Source organism: Panthera uncia, chromosome D4 (assembly GCF_023721935.1).
Source record: "Panthera uncia isolate 11264 chromosome D4, Puncia_PCG_1.0, whole genome shotgun sequence".
Lineage (NCBI taxonomy): Eukaryota > Metazoa > Chordata > Mammalia > Carnivora > Felidae > Panthera > Panthera uncia.
In genome coordinates this window covers 91,482,329-91,492,958 of record NC_064807.1, presented here as the reverse complement: position 1 = coordinate 91,492,958, position 10,630 = coordinate 91,482,329, and the positions used below count along the sequence as shown (strand labels likewise).

At 43.7% G+C, this 10,630-nt stretch overlaps 1 protein-coding gene and 1 long non-coding RNA gene across 6 annotated transcripts in view; one reads left to right on the top strand and one right to left on the bottom strand.

Moving 5' to 3' along the window:
- The window catches only part of LOC125924022 (uncharacterized), a 15,420-nt gene extending 12,154 nt beyond the window's left edge, over positions 1-3,266 (top strand). Inside the window, exons 4-5 of the long non-coding RNA XR_007458220.1 lie at positions 596-742; positions 2,332-3,266. This is a non-coding gene — a long non-coding RNA (uncharacterized LOC125924022). The remainder of the gene's footprint in view (positions 1-595; positions 743-2,331) is intronic.
- EHMT1 (euchromatic histone lysine methyltransferase 1) overlaps positions 1-10,630 on the bottom strand; it is a 125,766-nt gene that overhangs the window by 100,012 nt on the left and 15,124 nt on the right. The window lies entirely within an intron of this gene.

Genomic DNA, 10,630 nt, shown 5'->3' with positions numbered 1-10,630 from the left:
AAAAAAAAAAAAATCTTTAAAAAAAAAAAAAAAAAAAAGAAAGAAATACAGTCGTCCTAACAAACTCAGTAACAGAAATCCACAATGTGGGACATTCTGCAAGACCACTGACATAGCTTCCTCATCGCAAAAGATGAAAGATATTAGCAGGGGTAATGGTTGCAGATATCAAATATAACAACCAAATGCAAAGTGTGGATTCTGTTAGGATCTTAATTTAAACCAACCAACCATAAAATGACATTTTGACATAATCGGAGGGTGATTTTAAAATAGATGTCATCTTGGGGCGCCTGGGTGGCGCAGTCGGTTAAGCGTCCGACTTCAGCCAGGTCACGATCTCGCGGTCTGTGAGTTCGAGCCCCGCGTCGGGCTCTGGGCTGATGGCTCGGAGCCTGGAGCCTGTTTCCGATTCTGTGTCTCCCTCTCTCTCTGCCCCTCCCCCGTTCATGCTCTGTCTCTCTCTGTCCCAAAAATAAATAAAAAACGTTGAAAAAAAAAATAAAATAGATGTCATCAGGCAATCACTTCAAATTTTGTTAGGTGTGAAAACAACACTGTGGTTACGTAAGGATGCCTTCTGCGTTTTTAAAAGGTACGTCCTCTGAGTTGAGAAGCGGAAGTTTCGCGGCCTCTATGGTGTGCTCCAAAATACCACAGCAACAAAAAAAAAGGAAAAGGAAGAGAAGGAACGAACAAGATAGGAACCATGTGGCAAAATCTTGACCATGATCATGGAATTGTAAGTCGTCTACTTTGCACATGATGGAAACTTAAATTCTTCATAAAATCCTAAAGAAAAACTAGTTCTAAACTACAGATGACATCTGAGTGTCCTGCAGAGTTCAACATACAGTCCACAGCAGGCCTGACACCCTCACACGATTCAAGCTCAGCTCTCTGCTGACCAGGCATGGTACCTTGCTGCCTTACTTTCCTCTTGACCAAATGGGTACAACTATCCAAAACCCAGCTCAGAGGGCTCAGGAAGCTGCAGAACGTTCAAAACGGTGGGCAACACACAATAAATTCCGGCCACTTTTACTGCTCGATGTACTTAGTACATACATCATAAAGATATTTCTAGTATCTGCCATGTGCCAGACATAAACTTGTCACTCATTCCCCAAAGTCAACTGTTCAAACGCAAGCGTGTCTCAAGCTGGCCCCAGCCCCAGTGGATTCTGTGCACCCTATCTGCCCCAGTGACCAGTCACCACACTCACTGCTCTCTTGTCTCCATCCATGCCCTAGAAGAGCAGCAGCTATTTTCCTTTTCCAAAGATCCCATTACTGCCATGCTCAAAAGCTATGAAGGACCAGTTCCCAAAAGGGTGGGTCTGGCCCCACTACTCGGACCATCTCAGGGAGGGGCTGCCACACTCCCCCAGCTCTCTAATGTCACACTTCTCTTAAGACTCCCCACGAGTCTTCAATACCACACCCTCTTTTGAAAGAGGCCATGGTCCAGCCCACACATGTCCACTCCCTCGTCACCAGCTTTGAGGCCAGCCCCTCCCCAAGTACTCATAGACCTCACTTAACTGGAGTCCAAGAGCATCACTCACTGCCAATACACACGGCAGGGCCACACATCAAGTCAACGTACAAGCTCATGACTCTTCCCCAGACACAAAACACGCACATAAAAAAATGTCTTCTGGGGCGCCTGGGTGGCTCGGTTGGTTGAGCGTTCAACTTTCTGGCTCAGGTCATGCGTGATCTTGTGGTTCGTGGGTTCGCACTCTACATTGGACTCGCTGCTGTCACAGTGCAGAGCCTGGAGCCTGCTTCGGATCCTCTGTCCCCGGCTCTCTCTGCCTCTCCCCCACTCGCGCTCTCTCAAAAATAAATAAAACATTAAGAAAAAAAATTTTTTTAACGTTTTCTTACTTTTTACTATTGTAAGAACTCCCTTCTAAAAAGATTGATTAGAAAAAAACCATCTGACTCTAGATTTCAGCTCAGGTCATGATCCATGTGGACAGTGTGGAGCCTGATTAAGATTCTCTCTCTCTGCCCCTCTACCCTGCTAGTACACACGCTCTCTGAAATAAAAAATTAGAAATAAATAAATAAATAATAAAGGAAACACTCAAAGGTACATATAAATATACTTTATGAATGCCAATAAAGGAGACCTTCCCCTGACAATATTTTGGCATCTTGACCAGTATCGGCCGATTGTTTCCTATAATTCCCATTTTATCCCTTTTCCAAATTCTTCCACAGTCCAGTCAACTTTCTCATCAGTTCTGCCTACTTTGCACTTCAACAGAATCAGCAACTTCCCATGGATTTTTAGTAAACTGTGCTTCATTTCTATTTCAGGAAACAAGAACCATTTTAAAAGCTCCTGTATTGAAGGACTAAGGGAACAAAACGACCAGAGCCAAGGAGGCACAGAGCCATGATCTCTGACTGGAGGGGACGAGGCTGGGAGATGGCACCCACTTCACATTGACTGGGACAGCCATGGTCAAAAAGATGAGCCAAAACAAAAACAAGTGCTGGCAAGGATGTGGAGAAGCTGAAACCCTCACGCGTCGCTGGCGGAAATGCAAAATGACGTGGCTACTGTGGAAAACGGTTTGGTGGTTCCTCAGAAAGTTAAAGAAAGAATTACCACATGACTCAGCGATTTACTCCTGGGTGTACACTCCAAAGACTGAAAAGAGACACTCAAACAGATGCTTGTACACATTCAGAGCAGCACTATTCACAACAGTCACAAGATGGAAAAAACTCACATGTTCATCAGATGAATAAACAAAATGTGGTCTACGCATACGAGGGAAGATTACTCAGCCAGAAAAAGAAATGAGGCTCTGCCACAGGCCATCGCGCAGATGAACCTTGAGAACGTTACGCAGAGTGAGATGCGCCAGGCACAAAATGACAAATCAGTCTACTTACATGAAACACCTACTTCAGGCAAATTCATAGAGACAAAAAAAGGAAAGGAGAGTTACTGCTTAATAGGTACAGAGTTTCTGCTTGGGGTGGCAAGAATGTTTTACAAACAGGCAATGATGATGGTCACACAACACCGTAAACATACTTATGCCACCAAAAGTAGGCTTAAAAATGGCTGAGGGGCACCTGGGTAGCTCAGCCGGTTAAGCTTCTGCTCTTGATTTCGGCTCAGGTCCTGATCTCAAGGTTAGTGAGTCTGAGCCCCGAACTGGAATTCTCTCTCTCCCCCTCTCTCTGCCCCTCCACTGCTCACGCATGCTCTCTCTCCCTCAAAAATAAATAAACTTTAAAAAATGGCTGAAACAATAAGACTTATGTTTAAGCATATTTTACCACAATAAAAAAGAAAGACGCGGAAAAAGATTGAGGGGTGTGCCAGGATAACTCTACCTATACAATCAGGGATTCTTTAACAAAGTCAATGCAATTCTTAGGACTCCTTTACAAGGAGAGATGTAATGTGTATACAATACAAAATCAGAATATAACATATAACACTTATGTATTTAAAAATGAGATTACCATACCAGTGTTGAAAGCATGACGTCACAAACTACACTGTTTAAAAGAGATATATCGGGGCGCCTGGGTGGCGCAGTCGGTTAAGCGTCCGACTTCAGCCAGGTCACGATCTCGCGGTCCGTGAGTTCGAGCCCCGCGTCAGGCTCTGGGCTGATGGCTCGGAGCCTGGAGCCTGTTTCCGATTCTGTGTCTCCCTCTCTCTCTGCCCCTCCCCCGTTCATGCTCTGTCTCTCTCTGTCCCAAAAATAAATAAAAAACGTTGAAAAAAAATTAAAAAAAAATAAAAGAGATATATCAATCTGATGTGGATAGCTGGATTACGGCTGTCGGAGTGGTAGGGCATCTGGCGGGCAACCTAATCTCAAATGGCTCATGAAAAAAAATCTCTTTTATCATACTTGCAACTTTCCTTACATTAAGTTTGAAAGTATTTCAAAAGAAGAAGAAAAGCAGTTCTATAGACAGAGAAAACACAACACCTACAAAGACTGACTACACGGTTTTGGTGGGCTCGAATACATCTGCATAAAACTCCATAAGAGAGAAATCTGAAGGGATGTGTATCAAATCATCGTAGAAACTGTGGGGACACTGTCGAGTAAGAAAGGGACACACAGGGACACATAGGGCAGATCCTGCCTGAACAGGATTTGATCTTCAAAAGGAAAATTCCTACATTATTGCACGATTTTACATTTTTAATTTAAGTAAAGGAAATGAATTGGGGGAGTTAGGTGAAAACTACAAAGCATATACTGTAACATTTGCATATAACTTTCCAAACATTTTTCTGTGCAAATACACTCATGAAGGTACAACTAATACAGACTACATAAACGGGTAGTCAATTTTTCCCTTAACTACTGGGAGCAAATGAATTCATGCCGTCACAGCACAGGCTGCAGCAGCAGATCCTTAGCATGCACTGAGCTCTCCCCGCACACAGGACCCAACTAAGAGACACACAGGGCATCTATGACATCTCAGCATCATAAACAGCCTTGAAGTGAATACCTTCACTTAATACACTCCTTTGCATGTAGTTCCCCATAAATTTCTCCAAGAATGCCGTAAAAGAAAGGACGAAAGAAAAGAAAAGAAAAGAAAAGGGACAGAGCTAGAAATTAAAGCTATACTTTCCCTTACACAAATGATGTGCTAAATGTCTCAGCGGGGCTCTTAAACAGAGGGGGTGTTTTTTTCCTTCTTAAGACTCAAACACTAAAAACATTTTGGAAAACAACTCCCTATCCTTCTCATGTCTGTTTGTGGTAAATCTAGGGTTCAATCTCAACTGTAAGAGAAAGGAACCTTTCCCCTGGCCCAACCCCACTTTACCAAGAAACCAGCAATGTGAGGTCTGGCTGCATGGCCCTGTCTGTCCCAGACACAGAACAGGTCTTAGCAGGCGGGGTCTACACACCTAAGGAGCTGCCAACAGAGCCAAGTCAGAGAAGGCATGAAGCACTGAAGTGATCAGAAGCCCTTCCTGCCAGCCAACCTCAAGGCTCACATCACTGAATGTTACTGTTTGTAGACCAATTAAGGAGCTACCGAGTTGATTCCTAACACCCTAAGTGACAGAAGCACAAAGGCACACGAAGCTCCGCTGGTTTCCAAGCCAGCTAACTCTCCTACCAGCAGCTATGGTAATGCCACCAAGCACTACACAACTCTGATTTACATGAACAACTGTTTTTCTGAAGTCCAAACTCTAACAGAATAGGTCACACTACCAACAAGTCACCTATGTAGTGTGCCATTAGCCACAACATCCCTTCTACCCTGGAGCTCCACATGCATGCTCGCGCACAGCTATATGGCCTTACTGTACCTGCACGTGAAAGGAACATCAGGCTCTTCCTATAGGGACTGTCTCTTCTCCATACATGCTATTTTGACAACGATTCAAATTATTGCAGAATGTTCTATGTTCCCACTCGTGGCCCACAGTAGCAGCTTTCCTGACCTCCCTTTAATAAAGTCTCTAAGGGGCGCCTGGGTGGCTCAGTCAGTTAAACATCTGACTTCGGCTCAGGTCGTGATCTCACAGTTCGTGAGTTCAAGTCTTGCTCCAGGAAAGCTCTGCTTCTCTCTCTCTCCTTCTCTCTCTCTCTCTCTGCCCCTCATGGGATTCTCTCTTTCCCACCCCCTTCGCCGCCCCTCGCTCACTTGCACCTTCTCTCTCTCTCTCAAAACAAATAAGTAAATAAATAAAGTCTGTGCAATAGGAATGCCTGTCAACAATGAGCTCACTAGTCCACATCAAGAGGGGCCCTATGGGAAGGAAGCATGATTCCGGTATTTATGCTCATCACTAGAACTGTATCAAGTGGTAAAACTGAGAGAAGAAAAACAGCACGGGAAAACAAGAACTCAGAGGTGAGGGCGAGGAGAGGGTCTGCCTTCACGGTGACTGTTACTTCTGTTAGCACCATGAACTAAATTAAACTGCCAGTGCACTAGTTGGGGGGGGGGGGGGGGAATCAACCATGTAGGGTAGCCATCCTTTGGACTACAACTCCCCCTCCAGCCATGGGATCTGGAGACCTCAACGGAGCATCCCCATAAAGGTGGCTTGCAGGGTTCTCAGCACAAGGACACCCTAACCTCCCCTCCAAGTTCCTGGTTATGTGAGGCAATGCACCCCCCCTTTTTTAAATTTTTGTAATGCTTTTATTTATTTTTGAGAGAGAGAGAGAGCGCACAAACAGGGGAGGGGGACAGAGAGAGAGAGAGAGAGAGAGAGAGGAGAGAGAGAGAGAGAGAGAGAGAGAGAGAGAGAGAGAATCCTAAGCAGGCTCCACACTGTCAGCACAGAGCCCAATGGGGGCTCAAACCCACAAATCATGAGATCATGACCTGGGCTGAAATCAAATTGGACACTTGACCAACTAAGCCACCCAGGCACCCAGCATCCCCTTCTTTTGTTGAAGCTCATTGAAGTTGATTTCTGCTACCTGGTTCCATCTCTTTCTCCACTGACGCAAATTGAGGCCCTGAAGTTTCCCTTGCGTGCCACCTAGTTATTAAGGAGCACAGCCCGTGACCGGCAAAGCCCCCCAGGGAGCTAAAACTGGGTGGTAGGAAGACATCTGCCACCACAGACTAACTAGAAATGGATAAAAGCAAATTTCTAAATAGAGAAAAATATCATGACTCCTTAGACACAAATTTTCAATCAAGAACAAAATAAACCATTATTTCCTCACAAAACACAAAAAAAGCTGGTATTAGGAAAAACCAGTTCACTTGAAATTTTTAACTTTTTAAGATTTTAAAGTATTTAAGGGCTTCTGGGTGGCTCAGTCGGTTAAGCGTCCAATTTCAGCTCAGGTCATGATCTCACGGTTTGTGAGTTCAAGCCCCACATCAGGCTGTCTGCTGTCAACGCAGAGCCCACTTCAGATCCTCTGTCCCCCTCTTTTTCTGCCCCTCCTCCGCTCTCCTTCTCTCTCTCTCTAATTAAAAAAAAAAATTAAAACAAAGATTTTAAAGCATTTAATAAATCCCAAGCCCAGTGACTACTGTAAAGGAAAATGATTTTTACTGTTTCAACAGCTTCCTGCAGCATTAAAACAGGGGTTAGCATAAACACACACCAATCCCAGGGCTCACTCTCATGCCCCAAACTTGGATGAGCAAAATGTCTCACTATCCACATGCCTTAGTGGTCATGGGGTCAGGACGAAAGTCAGATCTGGTTGGTCCAAATCTTATAGGGAAAAACAGAATGAGTGCCTCCAACACAGTGGATCCACTTGCTTCGAGGCTGAATCTTGAGGGGTGACACAGAGGCTTCCCAGGGACACTGGGGCTACAACTTGGAAATTAGGAAATACTGGGGGTAGTGGACGATCCTGAATTTCTGGAGGAAAAGTCAACATTTTTACTGCCACCAATAATGGAGGAATGTAAGCAGAAGTACTTTGTGCTGTTTCATATCCATAATATATTAAGTCAGACAGAAGACAAATAATTTTTGGACAAAGAATTTGTAAGATGTGCAATATAGATACTACAAAATTTTAGCAAAATCCTGGAGCTTAAGGATGAGTACAGTTCTGAGGATTTCAGTTGGACCCCTGCATACTACAGTGCTGGTTACACACATGGCAGAAACAATGAAACCATAGTGTGTCTGTGACTGAAAAGACTGAATTCCGTGTGTCCCTCAGACTGAGGGCTCTCTGTTAAGTCGCCATGCTAGCTTCTAATTATCATCGACCATGGCTGCTAAGAAAACCTGATGAACAATAATCTTTTTTTTTTAACATTTTTTATTGTTTATTTTTTTGAGAGAGACACAGCATGAGTGCAGGAGGGGCAGAGAGAGAGGGAGACACAGATTCTGAAGCAGGCTCCAGGCTCTGAGCTGTCAGCATAGACCCTGACGCGGGCTTGAACTCACAAACCATGAGATCATGACCTAAGCTGAAGTTGGACACTTAACCGACTGAGCCACGCAGGTGCCTCAACAATAATCTTGTAATGGCAAAATAGTACTAATTAAAAACAGTGGCATTTCATGCTGAATGTGAACAGTGCAGTTTTGACCTTTCTTAATGGACTATTTCTTCTGATACATCTATATATGTAAAAGGCGATCAGCTTGAGGTTTCTAACAGCATAAGCAACAACAACCTCCACAAGTAGCATAATTATATTCATTAGTCATGGCATGACTCTGTGAAAGAAAATCTATCACTGCCTATGAAAATTCTTACAGTTTTCCTTAAATATGTGTAAAAGAGACTAGAAACAGTCACATATACAAATAAGAACATAGTACAAGGTGAGGGCATTTCAAATCAGTAGAAGAGGGGATAATTAACAAAATGGTCACTGAGGCCACCGGCTGGCCATGGGAGAAAGGCCATCACAAACATGAATCAATGGGTGCAGGGATAACATATAGTGCAGCACAACTGTACAAGCACTAGGAGAAATCCTTGGTGACCCTGAAGTGAGGAACCCCTGATTCTAAGCCTAACTAACTCCACGACCAGGAATCACAAAAGAAAAGCTTTACAGATTTAACTACCAAAATATTTTAAGCACTTATGTGACAAAATAAAGAAATAACTCTAAAAGCCTGGAAAAAAAAAGGGGTGGGGGGTGCTGGTCCTGGATGGATCAGTCGGTTAAGCAACCAACTCTTTATTTCAGCTCAGGTCATGATCTCATAGTTCATGGGATTGAGCCCCATTTAGGGCTCTGTATTGACATTGCAGAGCCTGCTTGGGATTCTCTCTCTCCCTCTCTCTCACTCGCACATGTGTATGTGTATTCAAAAAAATATATGCAGTGTATGGGCTTAGTACCTTTAATATACTCTTAACCCAAGAAGGAACAGATAAATAGTAACTCCAAATCAATTTTGTAAAGACAGAGACCACCAACAAAGTAACAGGCAAAAAAGTGAAACAGGCATTCCCAAGTGGCCAACAGATGCACATACAGGCAGATGCTTGGCCCTGAATGTGACCAAGGGCTGGAGAAGGGGAGGAGTTCCCTAGCTCCCCCATAGCAGCGAGATCACACAGCAAGCAAGTATGCCATAGATTTCCTAAAAACGCAGACCAGTCTTCTCACAAGGATGCAATCTAAAAACACAGACCAATCTTCTCACAAGGATGCAATAACCCTTAACAAAACAGGAAATGAACCCAGCAACATGTAAACATAATTACACATCCATGACCATGTGAGATCTACCCCAAGAACACAAGGTTGGGGGGCGGCTGGGTGGCTCAGTCGGTTGGGCGGCCAACTTCAACTCAGGTCATGATCTCGCAGTCTGTGGGTTCGAGCCCTGCGTCGGGCTCTGTGCTGGCAGCTCAGAGCCTGGAGCCTGCTTTCGATTCTGTGTCTCCCTCTCTCTCTGCCCCTCCCCTGCTTGCTCTCTGTCTCTTTCTCAAATAATAAACATTAAAAAAAAATTTTTTTTTTAATTACAAAAAAAAAGAATGCAAGGTTGGTTTAACATCTGAAAATCAATGCAACAATTATTAACAGAATATAGGAAAAAAACCACAATGATTAAAAAAAAAAAACCAAAACACAAAAAACCCATAATGATCATCTCAACAGATGAAAAAAAAAAAAAAAAAAACACATCTGACACTGACTTCAAGCTGTATTACAAAGCTGTAATCATCAAGACAGTATGGTACTGGCACAACAACAGACACTCAGATCGATGGAACAGAATAGAGAACCCAGAAATGGACCCAGAAACATATGGCCAACTAATCTTTGACAAAGCAGGAACAAATATCCAATGGAATAAAGACAGTCTCCTCAGCAAGTGGTGCTGGGAAAACTGGACAGCAACATGCAGAAAAATGAACCTGGACCACTTGCTTACACCAGACACAAAAATAAACTCAAAATGGATGAAAGACCTTAACATAAGACAGGAAGCCATCAAAGTCCTTGAGGAGAAAGCAGGCAAAAGCCTCTCTGACCTCAGCTGCAGCAACTTCTTACTCAACACGTCTCCAAAGGCAAGGGAAACAAAAGCAAAAATGAACCACTGGGACCTCATCAAAATAAAAAGCTTCTGCACAGCGAAGGAAACAATCAGCAAAACTAAAAGGCAACCGATGGAATGAGAGAAGATATTTGTAAATGACGTATCAGGTAAAGGGTTAGCATCCAAAATCTATAAAGAACTTATCAAACTCAACACCCAAAAAACAAATAATCCAGTGAAGAAATGGGCAAAAGACATGCATAGACACTTCTCCAAAGATGGCAAACAGACATGAAAAAATGCTCGACATCACTCATCATCAGGGAAATACACATCAAAACCACAAGGAGATACCACCTCACACCTGTCAGAATGGCTCACATTAACAACTCAGGCAACAACAGATGTTGGCGAGGATGCGGAGAAAGAGGATCTCTTTCGCACTGTTGGTGGCAACGCAAGCTGGTGCAGCCGCTCTGGAAGACAGTCTGGAGGTTCCTCAAAAAACTAAAAATAGAACTACCCTACGACCCAGCAATTGCACTACTAGGCATTTATCCAAGGGATACAGGTATACTGTTTTGAAGGGGCATGTGCACCCCCATGTTTACAGCAGCACTATCAGCAATAGCCAAAGTATGGAAAGAGCCCAAA